At 35.5% G+C, this 24652-nt stretch overlaps 1 protein-coding gene across 4 annotated transcripts in view; it reads left to right on the forward strand.

The window, feature by feature from the left end:
• Positions 1 to 24652, forward strand: part of SOX5 (SRY (sex determining region Y)-box 5) — a 695778-nt gene that overhangs the window by 208795 nt on the left and 462331 nt on the right. The window lies entirely within an intron of this gene.

The following is a 24652-nucleotide window of genomic DNA, read 5'->3' on the forward strand; positions in this document are numbered from 1 at the left end:
CAGCAAATTTATTTTAAAAAGCCAAACTTCTAAGTAAGGGAAGTGAAATGTTCTAAAGCGTTTCAGTTGTTTCCAATGCTCAAGTACCAATAGTCGGTTTTTATTTATTCAAGATGAAAATTAACTATTTAGCAAGTATCACTCTTCTAACCTCCAATTTAGCTTACTTCCCTTTCAAAAAATTAAAAGATTTTGGTGTGATGGGAATGTTTTGAATATGGATTTACTATCAATAAAACACAGGAGAGCTGTTTTCAGCATACGGTAAAATTTAATGCCAGAATTTCAGTATTTAAATGTCTTAGCAATCAGTCTATAAACTATAATGATTAAGGTGAAATATGACATAAATATAGAATATGTGTGTAGATATATACACTGTATATAATTACAGGCCAGAGTACTTTCTGCAATAAGTAATCTTTTTAAATGCCTTAAATGTTACAATAAAGCAAAATAGCATCCTTAGGTTGCAGCGGTATTTCTGAGTCTTGGCAATAGACTATTCAAAAAGGAAGCACATATTTGAGCTGTTATCACAAGAATCATAGAAGGCTCCTTGACATTTGTGTTCACCTTATTTGATCCTCCTACTAGAAGTGGTTTGAACAGAGTCTTGCACATAACTATTTAAACTGCTTTTATTATTATTTTTTTTTTATGGGGCTTATTACAGCAACCTGGTCAAGGTTCAAGATCACTTACCCTTTTCATGTAGTGAGGCTACTTCTAAATGGTGCATTTGGATGGGCAGCCTAAAGACTAAAAAGCCTGTCTCTTTTAACCCACCTAAGACAACTATAATATCAATTATTCCCTCTACAAATTTTCTTTTTCAGCAGTAATAACACCCAGTAAACAAAAAGTACTACCAGCATTGTAGAGTTTTCAGCTAATTCCTCAGCAAAGAAAATGTCTGTGTCCTGGTTGTATTTAGTATAAAAATAAGAGAAACATCTTAGAGACAGAAGTGATTTTTCTAGTTGGTTACCTACAAGGAGATGTATTGATTTCTATTGGTAGTACTGGCCTCTGTCTACAGATGTACATTGTGTCCAGGGGTTCAGAAAACAGAGCTTTTAATTCTTTGTAAATAGTAGCATTGTATAAAAGGGGATTTTTTTTTATCTGCAACTACAAAAAAATATTGTGCACGTTAGTTTAAAATGAATTGACCTTTTGTTTCAGTGAGGGCGGTGTGTTACTTGTTATGGAGTGACTCCATTTGCCCATGCAAATAAGCACAAAGCCAGGATATTATCAGGCAATGACAAAATTAAGAGGTAGGTCAGATTTAATGGAAACATCTGTCATTAACCCTTTTACAGAAACTGCCTGAGGGAATCCTTGTAGATAAAAGCTATGCTAAGCTATCTTACCTTGCTCTGCAGAGCTGCAAAGGGATGGCAATCATAATGTACAAATTCTGCACAGAGATTTGCTTACTTTAAAGTATGATACACTATAGAATATGGAAAAGGCTTATGTTGTGTATTTTCTTTTCTTTACAATAGATTTCAAGGCTATGGAACAATTATGCTATTGATTTTTAGATATTGTATCAGCAGACTTATTTCTAGTTTTTGGCTTACATTATACCACCCCAATGGGTGTTTTCTTATTAATATCCTAATTCAAAAATGAAATATTTACATGTCATATTCTGAAAAACTGGAAAACACAGAATTAGAAAATGTGTGTTAGATCCATGACTGCCCTTGGCCGTACATTTTTGCCTATTTTGTGCAGTTGTAGTAAAAAACTTAATTTTGTTAACTAAGTATTTACTGATAATTCATTTTGTGATGTTTAGCAGTTATTTGGATGCCATTTATCTTTGTGGCTTAAATTATCAGTTACTAATAACAAAAACATATGGGTCAGTTTGCATTTAGAATAAACATTTAAAAAGAACTTTAAAAGGTAACAATTTATGTAATAAATGCATTTGAAATTAGTTTTGCAAAAAAATTTATGTGAACTTAAATGCATTAGTTATATTAATTTGAGAGTATGTGAGGGTGAGGAAGAGATAACCTGATTATTGTCAGAGTAAAAAATAAATTTAAAACAATGTCGCTGGTGCTTTAGTTGTGCTTATTTATAATATAATTATCTTTAAATTATTTTATGTTCATATTTGCCTTCTTTACAAAAAATTATTGATTCCTGAGCACTCCCCTCTCCTCTCCACCAATGGTTCAAGTTGTTAAAGCACAACACTATGAAGCTATCTGCAGTCATGAGTTCAAGCCCGGCCAGGGAGGTGAACCATGTGGCACAGCAGACCTCTCCTATCTCATCTGCTGCTCACCTTAGCAGTGTATTTAAGTAGATCTGTCTGTTCTGCTCCCCACTCAGTCTCTGGTGAATCTCACCCCCTACATCTCTGGTTCCTACTCCAGTTCTTGTATGCATAAGTATTAAATAGTTTTAAAATAATAATTTATTGATTCCTTCCTTATATGATTATTTTTTGGCTACTTCTAACCAAAGCATTGAGCTTAATTAAGGGGGAAAATCATTGTAATATGAACAGAGAGGTCAATTATTTTCCCTTTGTTAATTTTGCTGTGTAATCCCTTTCCTTTGAGTCAGAAGGGACCACAAAGATTACAGGGAATGGACCATTTTAATATGTACCTAATCCCCAAAGCCATCAGATGGAGCTGAGCTGAGTTTTTCCAAATACTACTTTTGAGTTTTGTTTATTTAGATTTGTTTGCTTATTTATGTATAGAAGAACTGGGTACAGGACAGACTTGAGGGATTGAGACGATTCACTAAAGACAGAGTGGGGGGCAGAACAGGCAGATCTATTGAAATCCACTTCTAAGGGGAGCAGTGGGTAAGTTAGGAGAAGTTTTCTGTACTACATGTGGGTCAGCTCTCTGGTTAAGGATGAAACTCAGTCTGTAGGACTGATAGCATGATAGTACTGAGACTTAATCCCTACACTACTGGGAGGTCCCCTGCAAATACTATTTTGTATACACAAGGGAGTGTTCATGAAAGACAGCAAGAACAGACTTAGACATTGATCTGCTGAAAACACACACACACACACACACACACACATTCTATTGTAATTTTAAAATTAATATGTTTGAAAACCATTGCTGGACTTTTAGAAAGGCCTAGTAACCTTAATCTACAACAATAAACTTAAATGGAACTGTATTTATTTTATGCTGTGGTTCAGAACTCACCTATTATTTTATATTGATCAGGAGTTAGCATTTTATTTCCAAATATAAAACACCTCTGTTGCTTTCTGTGCTTGTGTGTGAAAGGATCCATGTCAGTGTTCTGTCCCTCTTAGACTATGAGCTCCTGAAAATGGGGGACAGATTTGTCTGCTATCTGCGTGATCCTTATCATGAAGTGCTTATCAGAACAATATGCAGTTAGGCACCTAACCATTTTGACTATTTTATGACAAATGATTTCAGTGATGGCTCATACTTGAATTCAGTGTGTAACTCTTCCATGTACAGGAGGGCATGGCATAAGAACATTGACAATATTGCCGTATACATGGCTCTAGATCTGATTAGGGATGAATTGCAAGTAGACAGCCTCAATGGCATCCCCCTTCTCCCATATCAGAGCCCGATGAGCTGTGGGTCCCAGAGACAAATCTGAGCTGCTTAGTTAATGGGTAAGTAATGCAGACTTCATGGCATGCCAGCTACCTTCAAACAGCTCACAGGAAGTAGTATTTATTGGTAAGATTTTGCCTGTTTGCCCACTTAACTAAGTCATGGCATCTCCTAGATGTCATTGCATATTGTTTTGATTCCCTCATTTTTTTTTTTAAATTTATTTATTTGTGCATACAGAACTGGGGTACAGGCCAGAGGCTCAGGGGCGGTGAGAGGCTTCACCAGAGACAGAGTAGGGAGCCGAACAGGCAGATTGACGAAGTACACTGCTAAGGGGAGCAGCAGGCGGGTCAGGAGAGGTCTGCCACGCCATGTGGTCACCTCCGGGGTAGGCGGGAATCGAACTCATGCAGAAGTGGCTTTAGCTTCCTAGTGCAGTGCTTTAACCCGCTGCACCACAGGGAGGGCCTGATTCCCTCATTTTTAATATTCTTTGGACCTAAAAGTGGGCAAATGCTTTGAAGATACTGAAATTCAGCTGTTTTGAAAGAAATCTTACTTTTCGTATTTATCCAGTTTTAATGATTCTCTTCTGCAAATCCTTTTGGTGCTTAACTGCTCAGGGGAGGAACTGTCAGTCAGCAAACATCTTGTTTCTTGTTCACAAGAGGGGAAATTAGCCATAGGAAAAAAGGAATATGCCATTCAGATGTAGTCAAGACTTCTCTTTGGTCTTTGCAACTTTTTTGTTATAAAGATAGACCTGTGAGAATCCTTCTCTGATTTTTTTAATTTAAGGCAATACCTCAATTTCCTTTCCATGTTCTCTGGACCATTGATTTGTAGTTTAAAAAGCCTTATCACTTACCAGGGGTGTTTGGGGATTCTGGCCACATGGTGTCTTTCTTTGATTATCAGGACATAAATCCTAAGTTTCAATCTCTTTCTTGAAGGAGTTTTCTGAAATAGAAGAACCTGTGCTTTTGACCAGTCATCCTACTTGAACTAAAACTAGTTTTTTAGGATGATACATTATCCTGTTGCTAGGTTTCCCTCTATACCAAAACAGTTCATCATTATGTTAACAAAATGACTTATTAGCATTATCTTTCTATCCTGATTTGTTTAAGCTTTTCTTTACTTAATTGTTTTTTGTTAAGTCACATGGCTCAGAAATCAAAAAACATAAAATTTGTCCAACAAGAAATATTACCTCCATTGGGTCAGTTTCCTGAAAGTACAATTATAACTGGTAATGTGTATGTTTTTCTAGACTGTCTTTCCTTGCTGATCCCTTTTAACAGGTCACGTCCATGCTCAGCCTTCCCGTTTATCCATGTCCACATTTACTTGACATTCATAAAGTGTCTTACTATGAAGTGACATTTAACAGCGTGCATGTTGAATCTGGGTACTTTTTGCTTGGCTTTGCATTCATCTTTCCACTTATGTTTTGAAGAGAAATTTCATATTTTCTTTGCTCTAATTCTGGTTGCCAGGATGGCTAAATGCCATTCCTGGAAGGGGTGTGTGTTAGAGTTGGCACAGACAGAACAACTGGCACAGGAAAAGGAAACCATTCCTGTGTCAAGGAGATTTATCTACTCATTATTGTTACCATCCTCAACCATTTGTTGTGAGGACCCAAGGCCTGGGTACTATTTTAAATAAAGATCAAGACCTGTTCCTGGGTGGTGCCCAAGGAACTCCTGACTGGACATGTTGGGACTTGACCTATGTTGGGATTATGATTTTGGTAGCCAGACCTTTAGCAGAAAGTAGAAAATAGTCTGGAAGAGTTGTTTTCAAACTAGAATCTGAAGAAAGTAGTGGATTTTTTTGTAGCTGACCTTGGGGCCATTGGTGATGAGAAGGGGAAAGGATAGTGTCCTATTATTTTCATCTTTTTTATAAATCATGTCCTTGTAAGATTTCTATTGAAGAAATATTTCAGTGGCTTTCAAATAAATACAGGTTGAAATCCACTACACTAGAAGGGTAAAAAACATAGCTGGGGTTAAGAAAATGCGGGCTGCAGTTTGTACCTCCTTTAACTCCAGGTTTCATGGGGTGCAAGGAACGATGAGAACAAGTCGCAGTCCACTTTGCAAAACTGATATGGTTTTGGAAAAGTGAGTATAAATGTGTGTTATTTAATTGATAGGTATTTTTCATGCAGTAGAGAAAAAAATCACTCTTTTGAGGGTTTCTGTAAACAAGTTTTTTTTGGGGATAAAGTTACTGGTCTCTTTGTAAAGTAAGTAACACCCTACTTCAATTATCTAAATTTGTGGTTTGCATTTACATTTTCTTTAAAGGGAAAATCATATATCAAATAAGAACAAGTGGTAGCATTGATTTTTGAAATTATCTGAAAATGTAATATAAAAAGATACAGATAGCAGAGGAAAGCAATGAGGCAGGAAAGGAAGAGAGAGTTTTACTTGCAAACGATACATGAAAGTAGTTTCCAGATTTTACAAAGTAAAGAGAGGAGACCATAGAAAATGAACTAGTGGTAACTTGGACATGAGAAAAAGGAGAGGATGCCTAGTATACTAAAAATATATTTTTTGAGACTTGATTATGTAATTAAGAATTTGAAGGCACCTACGCAATTTTTTTTCAGTATTTTTGTTGGACTTGACTTTTTGGTTACAAATTAGGGGGAGAAAGGTATTTGTGCTAGCATGATTAAAACAGTACTTCCTTAAAGCTTTTACTTTATATTTAGAAGTTATTCAGTCAATTTCATTTTTATAGCGTCTGGTTGAAATTTATATGTTAAAGAATGACTATAAAAACAGTGTTTCACATGTCCCTGACTTTCAGTATATGATTGTTGAATTCCACTAAATTATATTCAGATGAGCCTAACAATTCTAATAGTACTGTGTTCAAATTAAATAGATTGTAAAAGCATTAAAAATCAAGAAAATGCAGAACTAGAAAACTCATAATTTGGTTTTAAATTAGTAAGTTAATTATAGATGTCAATAACATATTTGTGACAACTAAGTGACAGCAATAGCAGAAAAAATATTTATTAATTTAATACTAAAAAAGCCAGGCAGTATTACACTTTTCATGGTGATATAGGCAGACATCCGTGTTGTGATATTTTTTAAAAATCTATTTCAGTTAAACTGTAACCTAAATGTTGACAGTCATGTGTAAATTTTTTGTTCATTTTAGAATTCCATGTACTTTGTTTTAGGCATGGTTTCCTGATTCTGGTTTTCCTTTTAAGATTTGAACTACATGGGTGAGGCATGAAAAAGGGGGTCATGGCAGATTTCTGGTGGGATGCTTGATGAGAAGTCGGTAGAGGAAGAAAAGGAAGTGAGAGGAGAAAGGCAAGAAAAGACTCTCTCAAGAGACATCTCAAAGCAGGAGTGGGTGGGGGTGTGCAGGATGCCAAGGCATTGGTGGATGACTGCTTTAAATGCTGAGTAGCAGGGGACAGGTTAAGGATAGTAGAGGATGAGGCCAGACTGGCCAGTGTAGACTTGGGATTTAAGTGGATTTTGGTAAACTTGGCGAAAAAGAACTTCTATAAGAAAGCACAAACAAAGCAATTTGCAGTGGGTCAAGAATACCAGGAGATGAGCCAAAAATGGCAGTAAACAAAGTGTAGCTTACAGGCAGTGTGGTTGCTGGTGAAAAAGGAGGCAAAATAAGAAATAAAGGAAGTCAGGTCAACAAAAGTTATACTTTCTTGCCATGAACTCTGTTTCACTACTATTTGTAATAAATAATTTCCCTTAGAAGGCAGTTTCCATCTCTTCCTTACATTGAGCAGAACCTGAGATGGCTGGCACTTTTCCCCAAAGCTTTCTAACTGATCTGTTTGTGCATTTGCACCTTGAGACTACTATTTTTTTTTAATATTAATTTATTTATGCATCCAGAATTGAGAATTGGGGTACAGACCAGAGGTGCAGGGGCAGTGAAAGGATTCACCAGAGATAGAGCCAGGAGCAGAGCAGGCAGATCAACGAAGTACACTCCTGAGGGGAGCAGCTGGGGAGACAGTTGAAGTCTGCTGCACCATGTGAGTCACCTCCCTGGCCAGGGATCGAACTCGTGCTGAAGTGGCTGCAGCTAGCATTGTAGTACTGTACTTCAACCTGTTGCACCACCAAGGAAGGCCCCAAGTCTACTATTTTAAATGTGAAAACTTACTTGGCTATCTTCGTATTTATCCAACCTTCTTTACAATGAATCTGCTATAGTTCCAGTACACTGTTCTTTAATGTTCCTTTAAGGTCTACTCGCTAGAATTTGCATCTTTGTCTTCAAGCTGGTCTGTTCTGAAATTGAGTGCCTGTGCAGATACATGTGTACACTACGTGGTCTTGGACATGGCTTAGTATTGGAAATATTATCTCATAAAAATAATTGTGAGGGCCCTTCCTGGTGGTGCCGCGGGTTAAACCACAGCACTATGAAGCTACCACAGCCACTGCAGCCACCAGTTTGATCCCTGGCCAGGGAGGTGACCCACATGGTGTGGAAGACCTCTCCTGCCCCACCTGCTGCTTCCTTCAGCAGTGTCTTTCAGTATACCTGCCTGTTCTGCTTCCTGCTCTGACTCTGGTGAGTCCTCAAACCTGTACCCAGTTCTGTATGCATAAATAAATCTTTAAAAAAATTGTTTTTCCTTTAGTCGTATTTAAAAGTTTTGCTTAATTCCATTTTATTAAAACATACAAAATTCCAAGATCCAAGAAAAAAGCAACTACCTATGTCTGGCATTTGTTTTAGAGCTGGATCTTTAACAGTCTTCAATACCTTCTACAGTTATTGGCCTTTTAGGCTTTCTATCTCTTTCGTCACTTTGTAATTTATCGTTGAGAAATTTATTGTTATGGTAAGGGAAATAAGTATATGTTAGGCCTAGGAGAAAGAATGAGTAGATGAGAAAGAATTTGTCATAAAAATAGACAGGACTCCTGTACTTCAGGAGAAAAATTCTTCTGGAGGAACAAGTGATGGAATTAAAGATGTAATGAGAAGGGTTTTAAAGAAATAAAGACACCTATCCCTTCACTTGAGAAAGAGGTAAAAACGGCAATCAAACTAAATTTAGAGGTGCATGAAATTGGTCACTAAAGAGGAAAGGAAAGGAAGCAAACGTTTATTCATTTGTTCTCTGCCAGGCCTTGTGCAATGTGTTATGTAGAAATAATCACACTCAATCTTCATAGAACTCTATGAGGCAGAATTTTCCCCTCTTCATTCCATAGATAAGTACACAGACAGGATTGGTAATTTGCCCAAAGTATCACTTCTGGAAACTGTTAAACTTTTATTAGTATTTACTCAATGTGATTACAGAGCTTTAAGCCAAATATTTATTTTTGTTTCCTGTGGTTGGGTAGAATATGTCTACTATTATGCATATATACTTGTGTTTGTGCAAATTTGCACATACGTGCACAATGGCATATAGATCTTATGTGTATTGAAATATACAAATATGTACAAGATTAGGTATGAGCAAATTCTATATCGATTTAGAAGGAACACTCTCCAGATTATTATTATATCAATAATAATGACAACAGTTTCACTTTGTTGAACAACTCTGTACTTGCTGACAATTTCCATTTCTTTTCTTTTTGGTTTCTCTATAAATGTTAAGGAGACAACTGTTACCACCATTTTTATAGATGAGCTTATTGAAGCTCTAAAACTTGCCTTGTATCTTAGTGCTGATCTACTGTTGAGAAGGCACTCAATGCCAACCTGAAGAAAATCACCTTTCTGCATCACAGCACATATGATTTCTTCAGTGATAACCATCATCTGTCAGAATTATTTGGGATACCCTATTCTTTTCAGGAAAATAAAAAACATTTTAATGATTACCACTTACTTCCCATATGCCATACTGTGAATTTTCGATCTAGAGAGGTGTTGTTACGACTCCAGTAGGTAGATATTCTTTGCTCATATAGTTTATTTGAAAAATCAGAGTAAAATAAAACAGACCCCGCTTGTGTTTCACTGAAGTGGCTAGCCCAGTGCAGGCATGGGGTTCGCCCTCACCACATGTTTGTTGATGATGCGCATGAGCCTCTGGGTAACACATGCCTACTCAACAGGAATGAAGAATCGATACACCTGTTTATTTATGCAAAAATGAAAGCCGTAGCATTTTTAAAAAATCCTGTGACCATATGACTGGTGCATTTTCTACCTTGGTAGAAAGTAATTCAATGTAGACTTTGGGAAATTCACATTACAAGAAACTTCCAAGACATGTGTCACGATCATACAGAGTCACTTCCCTACCACCCCCTTCTTTTTCCCTTTCACTTTTCTGCCTCTGCGCCCACAGCATGTGAAAGCATTGAAAGAAAATAAGAATCTTAAACTCATAAACATACCTGCTTACCATCTGGCAGGCATCCCAGCAGTCTGGTGATCTCCTTAGTTATCCAGCAGATAGTAGAAAAACAAGAGTCCTGTGAAGATTTCACATGTTGCCATATCCCTGCCAGATGGTGATTTGTAAAACATGGACAAATGGCACTGGCTTCACTTGCCTGCGACAATCACAACAGAAACACTGTAGCAATGGTGTTTAATTTGAAAGCAACTTCAGCTGAGTAACTTTTAAGGTATAAACATCTAAAGACTATTGGGATAAAATGTGTCATTATCTCCAGGCGAGCTGGTCCTGCACAAAACTGCTAATCCTGCTGCTGTTAGGTCTGAGAATCTCTCTTAAAAAAAATCTGTGGAGGACTGAAAAATGTCCACAACACGGGACACTTGATTACTGCCTACTGAGTCTTTGCCACAACATGATGTTTTTCTGTCATCTAATGATGGGCTGTCGGACTAAAAATTATATCGACAAATTCAACGATTGGGCAACTTCACATCAGGACATCAAGAACTGAATCTGGGGGGAAGCAGAAATTCTTCTTTCTACATGTTAATAAGACAATAGGTACTTTTAAAATAGTATGTTCCCACTGTTTTTGGTTGTTCTTTGTGTTTGTCTACATAAAATTCAAATCACTAGGAATTTATATGGTAAATGTCAAACAAGTGGTTTGGTGTTGGGTCAATACACTACCAGTTTGTGGTTCTAAGTTTTTCATCATGTACTGGTGTCAGACATCCTTTGCTGGAGGGGATTATTTTTGCAATTCTCTCATTTATTCAGACTCATGGACCTAGCCGACTAATGTTTTGCTGATAATCAGGGGGAAATAATGGAAGAAAACCAACCTTCATCCCTGTGGTAGTAGTTAGGTTTGCTTAGTGGTTTCTCTTCTCCATAGATAAAGTGCTGCCAGTTTCTTCATGATGATATGGATGCAAAGGTTTTACATAGCTCATTTGTTTTTAGTGAGAGCTTTATTAAGTTATAATTTGCATAATATACAATTCACCCATTTGAAATGTATAATCTGTTATTTTTGGTATAATCACAGAGTTGTGCAAACATCACCACAGTTAATTTTAGAACAGTTTCTCCATCCCAGATAGAAATCCCATTTTCTTTAACAGTCACTACTCATTTCCACCTTAACCCCATTATCTTAGCCAGAGATAATCAACCCCTGATCTTTTTTTTTCTTTATAGATTTCCCTTTTCTGGACATTGAAATTAGATGGATCCATTAAACTTGTGGCCTTTTGTCACTGGCTTCTCTCACTTAACATCCAAGTTTCCAAGTTTTGTCCATGTATTTTTATTGCCAAATAAGATTCCATTGTATAGACATATCATATGTTATCCACCCACTTATCATTCATGGACATCTGGGTTGTTTCCACTTCTTGGGGGGAAACATTTGGGTTCAAGAATATATTTTTATTTCTCTAAGGTGTATATCTAGGAATGGAATTGCCAGTTAGTAACTCTCTGACCCTGAGAAACACAAGGACTTTATTTTTGTTTGTGCCTTCTTGTATTATACAGAAGGAGGACAGAGTAGAACTTAGATATAGTGACTTTCTATAAACGCCATTTTGATTCCTATTCCATAATCATCAACCAGCACAGGTCTTAGAATTAGACACACCTAAATATGCATTCACAATTTAAGGACTTTATGACCTTGTACATATCACATAAAATATATCCTTTTTTATTCTGTTACTTGTAAAATGAGGACCACAACACTAATTTTGACTGTAGTTTGGATGCCTGGAATATGATGATTTATCAGAAAGCAGCCTTCACAATCTTGATGGCATTGTAACATTCTACTGAGTGTTATTTTGATACTTCGTTGCTTTGCTTCTCAGAAGGGATATGCAGGCACAAGCTTGCCATGTCCAGATGAGGTCTTCTTGGGTGACAGGCTTGTTCATGTAAGAAATTCTCTTATACTTACACTTTAAATTTGTATATAGACTGTAATATTCAAATATATTAGAAACCATGTTTGCAAAAAATTTTTTTTCCAGTGCTATTGAAAATTTAGTATTAGAAATGAGACATTAGGCCCTGCCCTGGTGGCACAGGGAGTTAAAGCACAGTACTCCAAAGCTAAAACCACTTCAGCATGAATCAGATTCTCAGCTAGGGACGTGGTCCACATGGTGTGTGGCAGGCCTCTCCGGACCCACCGCAGCTCCCCTCAGCAGTGTACTTCATTGATCTGCCTGTTCTGCTCCCCGCTCTGTCTCTGGTGAATCCTCTCACTACTCCTTTGCCTCTGGCTTGCACCCCACTTCTGTATGCAATACATCTTTAAAAACAAAAAGAAGAAGAAGAAAAATAAATGAGACATTATTAGAATTCTTTAGGAACCATGACTCTTGCATTTTAGTATTTGGGGACTCATTTCACATGTTGACCATCTCATTCTGAGGAATCATTTAATTGAGAGATCATTGAGGTAACATTGTGTAGAATTAAGGAATACTGAGAAATAATTTCTAGTTAGAGTTTCCAGGCACTTGCATGAAGAAACAAATCATTTATGAGTTGCAGACAGTAGACCCTTAGCTGGCTCTGTAGGGTGATGTCCCTTCATTCCATAGATATGAGCAGAGCTTCCTAAGGGAGGTGCTGAAAGTCACAAATATCTAGTCTTTAAGATGTCAGCAGGGCTGTCCTTCTGATGTGAGTGTGACCATGATTACAGCATACAGAGCTGTTTGCATGTTGAAGGAACATTAATGAAGGGGATTTCATCATCTTCTCTAAGAATAGAATAACCATATGAAATATTTTTCTGATTGCAAAATCTGGTCTTATGTGTAACCTAAATCCTTTTTGCTTCATTTAGGGTCCATTTCCATTAAATCTGCTTTACTGAATCAAATGTATTATTAAGTAGCATGACAATCTGTTCAAAGAACAGAGAAATATGTATCTAGATTATCCAGTTTTCTCCTTTTCCCCCAGCTTTTAACTCAGCATCTAGATTTACCCATTAAAACCCAGAAAACTTTATTCACCTGGTGTCTGGGTTGTCATCCTGCCATTCAGGATCAACTATCTTAGGGATTCAACTATCTCAAGATAGTTGAAGAAATCAAGAGAGGCTTCTTCATACCTCCAAAGATAAAAAAAAAAATAGAAAAGAAGACAAAATGTGAATAGGTTAAGAGATATAATCAGATATATCTTGGTTTATGCTTAATTCAAGTCAAAATTTTAAGCATTTTTTATGGATTTAATTTCCAAATTTAGGGAGCATTTATTAAGTTTAACTTTTTGAGAATTAAATTGACTTCATTAATTGTATGCATTATCATATTTTTTCCTATATTTTTGTGACCAATCAAAGAAAAATATTTAGATTCCAGTAATTATTCCAATATGAATTGTTAAAAACACAGCACAATCCTATCACAGACATTAATAGGCTCTGTAAAACCACCTCTCAGACAATTCATGCTTTCTTTTAAAACTAAGTTTGAATTTCAAACCCAGATTACTTCATAGTGTCATTTTAAATCGATAACATCTGGAAAGGGAGAGGGAAGTTCTTTCAGCTCTTCAGAACAGATTCTACTTCAAGCCTGCCAGAAAATTCGGACCTGCTTCAAGTTTCACTTTTGCATCACCACTTTTTTTCCCCTAATTCTCTCCTGGCCCACCCCTCCCCTCTGGTTATATTCTCCTCCCCTGCTCTTAAATGTGTCTATTACCCTCAGGCTTTGACCTTGGGCAGACCGTGAGCACAAAGTCATGTTATTTAGAGTGAAGTAACACCAGTAGTCAGGAAGGAACAATGTAGTTCAAGCCAGATAAAATAAATCTCTCATTTCCTGTCAAGGGACTGAGCCAAAAGCAATGATGAGAGACAGAGGGGGCAAACCGCTGTACTCTACTTGAAACACAGACTTGGGATAGACACAACCACAGTCCCCTTTGAAAACAGACAACAAAACCAGAGAACAGCCAGAGTGACAGGAGACACAAAATAGCTATGGAATAAACCAAAACATAGAAACAGAGGGGGTCTGTGCAACTCCTTGGCCACAGAAAAAAACACATCGCAACTACCTGAATAGGGAATCTTAAGGAGAGACTAAGATTTGAGGAATTCCCCTGAGCAGACCCCACGCGTCATAAACTTTGAGACACACCTGTATAGCTGACACTTTTTACCAAGACAGCTTCAGGATAAAAAACAAATTACCTTCTGATTTCTGAGTAAAGATGGCTTGTACATTGAAATTTGCAAATAAATACGGAGTCCCCACATTTAATTGAACAGACCTATATAGGTCTTATCTTTGCCCCCATCTTTACCAAAGTTGCTTTCTAAATAATGACTGATTTATTAATAAACACCAATGGAGTGTCTCTTGTCTACCACTGCTGTTTAAAGTTATTTCAAATAGTTAATCCCTGTAATCCTTGCAACAATGCTAAGTAAGAAGGCATTATTGTATGTTTGTTTTATAATTGAAAAGTTTGGGGCAGTAAGAGGTGACACAACTTATTTTCAAGTCGCAAGGCTAATAAAGGATAGATCCTTGATTTGAACCTACAGAGGTGGTCCAGAGCCTACTCCTTAATTACTACTATGTTTTGCTGATACATGACCACTGTATTAGCCTGCCATTTTACACATCTCAGTTGTCTGAAAGCCCCGCTCAGGTTCTTTTGAAATTCACTCTTTGTTTCAGAAGCACAATGTAATTTCAGCCATCAGATCCAGAAGAAATATAAAAAAGAATAAGAACATGTTACATTTTCAAAGACAAGTTCTAGTTTATACTCTGGGCATAGAAATATGTTTAATCCAATAGGATGAAATATCATTTAACCTTTGAACCAAATATTAAGAAGTTACCATGTGGAGACAGAAGACTCCACTACCAGTGTCACAGTGGCAATGGCTATACACTAGAAAATGAACGGGCCATATTGTGAGGACTTTTCTAAAAATCACAAACCCTTGATTTTTGTTATCCTTTCTAGGGTGAAAAAGTAATGCTATTTTGTCTCTTTATGCCTATTGTGCTGATCTATTACACACAGCAGTATTGAGCTATATTTACCTGCTCAACTGTTTCCTAAGTGGGGTATTCTATTTTCATCTATTTCATCCTATCACAGTCCCCAGAATATAGAAGTTCCTCAATATGTGATTGCCAACTTAATAGAATACATTTTTGACATATATATTAGACAAAATCATGCACACAAACCTTTATATTTGCAGTATGAAGTAAATATTCGATAGTCCAAGTCAAATCATGCTATTAAATTTTGATCAATAAAATAACAGCAGCCAATGAAGCAATGACTTATTTAAGAATTTACAGTGGATACCTTATGTCTGTTTCTAGGTGTGTAGCATGGATTATTTAAGAATCTACACCCTAACTCTATGATGTATTTCTATTTTTTGTTAGAAGGCGAAATAGAAAATGACCCTCAATTATAAAAATTTATTCTCTAAATATTACATAATTAAATTCATTGTGTTTCTATTGTTAAAAGAAAATATAGGGGAAAAAATCTCCCTCCTTTCTATGATATAATAAAGCAGTCCAAGTTGAAGAAGTAAGTATAGCTGACATTTATATGTTTGTGGCCAATTCCATAAAATTTTCCAAGAAGAACGCAAACAAAAATCAAGAAAGATTTTGTTTGCACAGTTTATGATTATCTGAACAGACCTGTGCATTCTTAAGATAGGAAAAACAGAAAAGTCTTATGATGAACTTGGGGGTCCCTTTCTTAACCCCTGGGGAAATCCAGCAGAAAGATTCTGCTGGATCACTTGGACATACGTGAGCAAAGTAGATTGTTCTAGCTCTGTTGTGCTTTCATTTAATTTAGACAGATACTTTTTCATAGATGTTGAAACTTCATTTTTAAAGACATGCACTCATATTTATTATGTTAAGGAGTCTTATGTGTATTATGCCTACCTAAATTACAAAATATTTGAACAATATGAGAAAATTAATTCAGCTATTCAGATCGGTTTCTGGCTGTTGTCATCAGTTGCACATACAGGTAACCATGAAGACTGTCTTTTACTCTTTGATTTTTATTGACCTTTTTACCTTCTGCTTTGTCATCTGTTGACAGAAAATGGGACTTTTGCTTAATCTAACCCAGGATATTTCCTTTAAACAAAAACAATTACTTCCTTTCCACAGGAAATTTATGAACCAGAAAGTCTGTGGAGACTATTCATCTCTTCTTGAGGTAGTTTGAAGCAAAATTGAGACTCTGTGGGAGTAACTGCAATTATTTTTATCTGGGCTGACATTGGGTTCTCTGTTCTCCTCTGTATTCATAGCTAGGACTTGACACTTCAACTTTGTAAACATTATATAATACATTGCCTTGAGAAGCTTGTTTGCTGAAGGTTCTGTGTGCTTCGCAATAACAGAAAACAAGATCACTGAGAAACAAAGAATTCCAATTATCAGCGTCATGGCATCATAACCATGAATGAGATGAGACTAAAATAAATATTCTTTGAATGAACCAAAGTTGATAGATAATAAGAAGGAACTTAATTTTTTTTACCTTTATTCATGAGAAAACAACCAATGAAACTAAAAATTATGATAAAAATAATAGAAAGAAGTAATTTTTTATTCAATATACAAATAAGCTGTAGAATTCATTGCTGTTATCAAGGCAAATGTTACCGTTAGTATGCTATTTTTATGAGTATGGAAAACAGTGTAATTACATATCTATATCAACTTTTAGTGCTCTCAGTCAGTCTCCCTTCAGAACAGATCAATAGATTGATCAGAAAGAAAGATTTCCCAATTTTGTTAGCATAGCATGCTTTGAATAGTGAACTGTAGATTTTCCTGTGACTATTAGGCAATGTTCAAGACAGATTCTAGAGAAGATAACTGTTGTTCAATATGTTTTATCAATTTTAACTGCTTTATTATTACCTGGCATATATAATACCCGAGAGGCATATACTGATATAGTCTACATTATGCTAAAATCTATTAAGAACCAATAATACCAATGTTTCCTAAATTTATATTTTTTTTGTTTATATGCCTTCTGCATGTTTTTACCCCTTTATGTTGGTAATGTTTTGTGTATTGACATCTATGATAACTTTCATGATATTTAAGGAATTATTTTACGGAGGTTGATTACTATGACACTGAGGCAAAGTCCTCAGTACTGTGCCTTATATGTGCTAGATACTTAAAAAATGTGAAATAAATCTTTAATGATTGATTTCAGGGCATAGTATATACTTTGGGTTCATTTTAAAATTAAGTTTAAGACAGTAGTTACTAGATGTTATTAACCACTATATTAGATAAAGCAAGTCTTTTTAAAATTTATTACTTTTTTATATGTCAAGAGAATGTCATAAAAATTAGGAGTGCTAAGGCTTTAAGAATTACTGACTACTTTTTATAACCAAGTACAAAAGTGGTTGTTTAGTTGCCTTATCTAATTTTAACTTCAATGTGTTGATGTTTTCTGAGTGTGTTGGACATTTTAGAAAGGGTTTCACCTCTGTTTTATTTATTTACTAACATAAACTTTATTTATTTATTTTTGTATAGAAGACCTGGGGTGTAGGCCCGATGTATGGGGGGGAGAGGATTCACCAGAGACAAAAGTGGTAGTAGAACAGGCATATTTACCAAAATATACTGCTAAAGGGAGCAGAGGGTAAGCCAGGAGAAATCTGCTGTGATATATGTAGGGTAGCTTCTGTGCTGGGGATGGAACTCAGATTGCAGTGGTGATAGCAGAAACTTAACCCTTTGGCCACCAGGGAAGCTATTTATCTGTTTTATTTAATGCAGTTTATGTAAGCATCTTTCCATATTTTGTTTACCATTAGGTTCCGATCATGTGAATAGTTTAGAAAGTAATTTCTTCATATATTCCTGGAGTTTTATATTTTTAATCATGAAAATATTTTTTTTAAGATTTATTTATTCGTACAGAACTGGGGTACAGGCCAGAGATGCGGAGGGTGAGAGGATTCACCAGAGACAGAGTGGGGAGCAGAACAGGCAGATCTATGAAGTACACTGCTGAGGAGAGCAGCAGGCGGGTCAGGAGAGGTCTCGCATGTGGATCACCTCCAGGGCAGGCGGGAATCGAACTCATGCGGAAATGGTTTAACCTTCTTTGTGCTGTGCATTAACCCGCTGCACCACCAGGGAGGGCCCATGAAAATAAATTTTAAAAGTATTTTTTTTTTTGCAGTTATAAATTCACAAGAGGAGCTCAGTATTGATAAAGAGATAAAATGTATGGTTTAATGACTTGAACTTACGTACTATGGCATTCTGTTACATATATGTATATGTGTATGTGTATAATATATGTATGTGTTATTTACATATAGTCTTTAATCAAAGGAACTGAAAATACTTCAGTGGTCTCAAAATTTTTCTTATAACCGTCAGTGTGTGTTAAGCGATAATTCCTTTCTCTGTCTTCTGAATCCAAGAATTTGTCATTTTCCTGCATGTGATATCACTAGGAAGCAGCTTCCTGGAGCTTGTCATTTCAGTGTCCTCATCTTGACAAGCATTTTTTAATATCTAGGATAGATAAAGGGGCTAAAAGCTTGCACATACTGAAGATAGGTTTCACTTAGTTCACAAGTATTTTGTTGAGTTTTAAGAGTAAATGTATTAAATGTATTAAATTCTTTGAGATATTTATTAAAGAGTTGTACCCAGTCACAATGCAGCCCAAGCAGTTCAATGAATTTTCAAAAATGTTGCTGACATATAGCTCAAGTAAATATTTAATACTCAAAAGAAGATATTGGAAAAAAAAACGTTTTCTAAGATCAGAGAAATTTCCTGTAAGTTATAATCAACCAAGTGGATTGTCTTATAACAATCTTAAAGCAGTATAACTGAAGTTATTTCCTTTCTACTGTATTTAACTGTTTATCATGAATATATATGTGTGGTAGATTTTTTTATCTTTGTACTTGATCCAGTTTCATCACAAACCATTTTGCAGCTTAGAAAGTGATGATTCAAAGATGTTAAGTAATTTGACTAATGACTAAAGAAAGACCTATATAGGTTGAAAGTTAAAATTGGCCTACCCTGGTGGCACAACGGGTTAGGACAAAGCATTGCAAGCTAGCAGTAGTCGCCTCAGTGCAAGGTCAATCCCCAGCCCCAGGTGATCCACAAGGCGCAGCAGACCTCTCCTGTCTCACACACTGCTCCCCAAAGTAGTGTACTTTGTCAGTTTGCCTATACTGCTCCCCACTCTGTCTCTGGTGAATCCTCTCACTGCCCCTGCACCTCTGGTCTGTACCCCAGTTCTGTATTCATTAATAAATATATCTTTAAAAAGAAAAAAAAAAGAAGGAATTGTGAGTAATTTGAATTCTAAATTTTGTTCACTTGTGTGATTGCTTCAGAAGTAATATTAAGAGCCAATCTTGTTTTCTATGGACTAATGTTTTGTATTTACCTCAAAATATACTCATATGTATGAAACGTATTAGTTTCATCATAGTGTTTGGTTTCATACACACAAGATACAGAAATTATCTCCTGTCCTCCTGGGAAAATAGTGAACAAAATTGAGAAACGTCTATACAGTAGACTGGCCTGTCTGATGACATTGGCATGCATTAATATATGATTCAAAAATTTATATGTATGTATACTTAGTTTCCATAATGGGATTAAGATCAGCCAGGCTAGGCAGCCAGTGTTCTCTTCTATACTATCTTCATAGTTTAGCTTCCTATATGATCAAGACATTTTCAAATGTACACAACAGGTATTTGATAAATGCTTCTTGATAAAATTAATGGTTTTTTTTTGGGGGGGGGTTAAGTTTTGGTGTTTGAATTTAATATGCTTAATATATCATCTTCCTTGTGTTTATGTTATCAGATTATTTTTATTTTAAATCTCTACAAAAGAAGAAGGGGGAATTAATATGTGTATATTATAGGATTTGGACAAAATTTCCATTGATTTGAATATACTAAGATGATTGTATAACACCAAGAAAAATATTTCACTATTTTTTTTTACAACCATTTCAGTTTATAAACTATCTCAGGTATCTGTATTTACCTTTCTATTATAAAATGTGAACCATAAGATGTTTGTAATACACATAAGTGAGACTATTTATTTGTAATAGACTTTCCTGGTCATAACAGTGTTGCAGAGGGCTTTTTGTTTGTTTTTGGAATCAATGAGCTCAAGAATATTCCTCTTGCATCTAACTCATCTTGGTATTATCTGTGCAGTGTTGACTTTAGTGTGACCTTGAGAAGTCAACACTACACAATACACTTTTAAAGTTTTAAAAGTTATTTGTTTTGGCTTGTTTTAGTCTAGCAATTGAGAAATTATTTAGTCATAGCCAATCTTACTTAGACACAGGAAAAAGTATCAAATCATCATCTAGTTTGAATCTCTGTTTTTTTGGGAGGCTTCCTTACTTCTGGGGATATAAGTGACTCATGTGTTGGGAAAACTCACAATTTCCATGATTACTCACATTTTTTGACTTTAGTATTTACCATTAGGAATGGTATTTTATCCTGCCAGGGATATGGCAGGAAATGGGAAAGAAGAATTCTTGAATTTTCTTTCTTACAGCATTATGACTGGATAGTCTATGAAATAATATAGGTTATTTTTGTCATTTCAAAAGCAAAGAACCCAAAGAATATATAGTAAAAAAAAAGCTAGTTTTTAAAAATAACTGTGGCTATAACTACATATAACTTTTAATTAAAATGTCCAGATAAAAATCATAGGACCTTTTGTAATTTAAGCATTATTAGTTGAGCCTGACATGATAGACATTTATACAATGGATTGAGGCCTTGCAAATATTGATCAAATCATTGTAGTTTAAGAGACTCAAATACATGAATTAACTGATTTCCATTTTCTATGCCACATCACTTAGAGTTACTATTTACCAAGTTGAACTGTTTTTGATTGGAATGCAAATCTAAAATGTGTAATTTCCCAACATGGGTCACAGATCTAAGCTCTTCTCTCATATTTTTTTTTTTTTTTTGCCTTCTTTTCCTTGAATTATTCTGGGCTCCATCTGAATCTCTGTATTCTTTTGGGGAAAAACGTAAAGCAAAATGGGAGGTTGAAGTTCCTATTATGTCAATAGGCCTTACAAATGTGGCAATATTTGGTTGTGTAATTAATTTGTTTCACAAAGGAAAGAGCCCTCCTTCAAAGTTGTGGAGCTGACACTGGAACTCCCAAGCCCAGTCATGTGTCACAGGGCTGTGGTGAAATCCTGGTCTGTGGGTCATTGGGATTCACAGTGGAGCCACACATCCTTTTGACCCCTGCTTTCTGGAGTGATCACTGCTCCAGAGGTGACAGGAAAGCCTGGGGGAATAAACATTGAGGCCCCCTGAATTCCACATCCCCACCACTGAAGGTCTTCCAGAGAACTCAAGGCATATGTTTTACTTCGAAGAAAGCTCCATCCCCACATGGTTTCTGGCTGAACAAAGGTTTTTGTGGTGACTCATTTATCTCTATTTTCCTCTGATAATTTTGGTAAGTTTTTGGTTTTGCTTCTACAAGCTCTATGTTGAAAGCCCTTTTAATATTAAGAAACCATATAGGATGATTTGGTACTATTTTGAATCTCCATTTTTGCAATTTTTTGAGGGAAGGTGATGAGTTGCTTCCACAATAGATATTTATAGCATCAAACATAATTATACATTTAACTGTCATGTTGAATTTGTTACTTTTTATCAGTATTCTGTGTAAAAAAATTATAGTAGACTGAGCAATATTGTCATTAAATGTACATTTAAAACTATAGCATGTAGTGCCACTAAAGTGAAGTAGTGTTGGAAGCTGGCAGACAGACACCAATTAGTCTCTATTTTGAGGAAATATTTTAGTGAAAATGAATAAATAATTCTTGTAACTATAGATATGTATAAGTGCACATTTATGAGCTGTAACATCTTTTCATAAAATTTTATATTTAACTTTTGGAATAGAAATAAGTTAAAGATGAATATTTTGAACTTTTTAAGTTAAATATCACTTAAATGATATATTTCATCATACACTTCTCACTGCATTTTATATTTGCCAACCTCCTCAACACTCCCCTGGGATGACTATGATCATAGAGTGAACATTTTTAAGTCACTATGGGGACAAGGTGGCTCTCTTTTTTTCTTAACTCACTTAGCTCTTTCAGTTCTTGTTGATTCCAAGCAAGTGATACCCTGATTCATAGAATTATTAAGACACGAAGTGCCAGTACTGTCTATATATGGGAAATCCTCTTGTATTCTCAATGACAATGCCAAGAAACAGGCTTCAAGATGGTTAATTTTACATGTCAACCTATCCACTCTTAGGATTCACTCTCTTGCTATCTATATATTGCTTCTATGTTTGCATATATATTTTATTTATTTGAAGTGTCTTAAGTGCATATTTGAATAGCTTGCAAGGGTCAGAAAGAGTTCAAATGATAGAAAAAAATGAGTTGCCTTTTTCTTCCTTCCCTTCTCCCCTGTTGCTAAGGCTAACTGATGAAGAGTGCCAGCAATGTCCTTCCATTTAAAGAGACAACCTTGTTCATTTGGAAGGTGTGACTGCCATGCTTGTGAAATTCTGTAAATAGTAATTCACAAGAGGGTGGATTTTTACCGCTTTACATTGATAACATGCCTTCTGAAGACATACTTTTATTCTGCTGAACTTAAGGGAGATAAGAATGGAATGTGTGTGTTAATTTAAACATCTGTATATACAATAAAATATCTTTTTATCAGGAAATCAGATCCTCTTATATATTAAATGAATTTGAATGTTATTTAATGTTAATAGATGTTAAATAACTTTTAAAGTTGTTATCCGATATATGAATACTTTATTATTTTTTCAATTTTTTCTCCCTACTACCGTCTTGAAATATTGAGAGAAGGGCTATGGCTGTAATCTGAGTCCTTAATCGACAGTTTGTAAAAATAAATTTGAATCACAGACAGAACTTATATGACTTGCCTCTGCAGTATCAAGTTGCAGAGCAAAGTTTAGCAGCCCAAGGACTAAATGTTGATGTGAACTATATTAGGGGTGCAGTTTACTATGTATTGAATTTGCATGCAGCATAGTGTTCCACTTGACAAAAATATAATGCTCACATATAAAGGTGATCGGTGAACATAAAAGTTAGAGAGTCATTCAGTCCTCAAGAGATGTACCAGAGAAATCCCTGTCAGTTACATCGACACTTCACCCCATATCTCTTTATGTTATTTAATTTAATGATTTGGTAAGGTATAGTAGAAGCTGTTAAGTGCAGTATATGCATGCTTAATGACGTTAGTCATCCTTTATGCCAGAGTCACCCCTCCTTAAGGCTCAGGGAGAAACGGGCAGTGACTCACTGTGTTGTCATCAACTGTCATTATTTCTAATAGAGTCAACTTCCTATTCATAAAAATAAAAAAAAAAGTTAATGGTAAAAAACACGTCATTCTATAATATGGTATTTTGTGTTGCTAACTAACAGTCTGTATTTTAGAATTATATTGGCATTTTGAATTGTAGATAAATCTCAGTTTTCCATCAGTATGTTTAAACCTTTAAAAAAATTTTCTCTATGTGTGTATCTAATGTTTCCTTTTTGGGGGATTCTCCTATGTGAGGGAGGAACAAGTTCTGCAGGATTTTTATGTATTTTTTTCATCATTTATAACAACAGCTATAAGATTAGAAGGATAACCATCCAGAGATGGCAGCAAACATCTCAGTGCAAAACTCCAATCTTGGGATATGGCGCTATGCAAATGAAACCTTTCAGATTTTGTAATGAATGTGGGGAAGGCAATAGAGGGAAGAGGCACAGAAATTTTAGTTGCATTGAGTCAAAATATTTTCAACTATATAGTAAGGGAAATACTTTCCTTCTTTTATTAAAAATAGTGTTTACATTAAGGACCAGATGAGTTGAGAAAAACTGGTTTGTTTTGTTTTTATTTTGCTTAGTTCCTTTTATTTATGGTCATTGCTCTTGGACTTGATAGTGCTTATTGTTGTTTTCTGTTAAAATGGGGGGGGGTTTCTATAGCTTTCCTTTAAGCCCTTTACTTGTTGTTATATTTCTTTGTAATTGTATTGCTCCTTGAACTGATTGTTACATTGCAATCAATCACTTCCAACTATTCACTTAGGAAACCATATTTTTATTTCTGATTTTGAATTTTTATTTATAAATATTTCTTTGCTACTGTTAATAGTTAGGAGGTTGTGTGCCAGCTATGAATGTATTGAGTGTATTGTAGGCCTAACTGTAAACTGTGGTTATCATACCTTAGCATTTACTAAGTGAACAAAGGAAGAACAGAGTAAGCAAGATTAAAAAGTAGGTAACATTCAAATAAAATACAAGTTACCAGAAAAATTACATTGTTTTCTACCATTACAACTACAGAGATTATATTCACAAAGGCTAGCATGACCATTATGTTGTATGTATCAAGCACTTATTGTTTGCTAGGTGCAGAGGGAAAAAGGTGAAAAGGTATAACTGTGATTTCAGACAGAAAGTCAAACAGAACTTGGAAGACTTTGACTTACAT

This window comes from Condylura cristata, unplaced genomic scaffold (genome assembly GCF_000260355.1).
Source record: "Condylura cristata isolate star-nosed mole 26May11 unplaced genomic scaffold, ConCri1.0 scaffold00036, whole genome shotgun sequence".
Classification (NCBI taxonomy): Eukaryota; Metazoa; Chordata; class Mammalia; order Eulipotyphla; family Talpidae; genus Condylura; species Condylura cristata.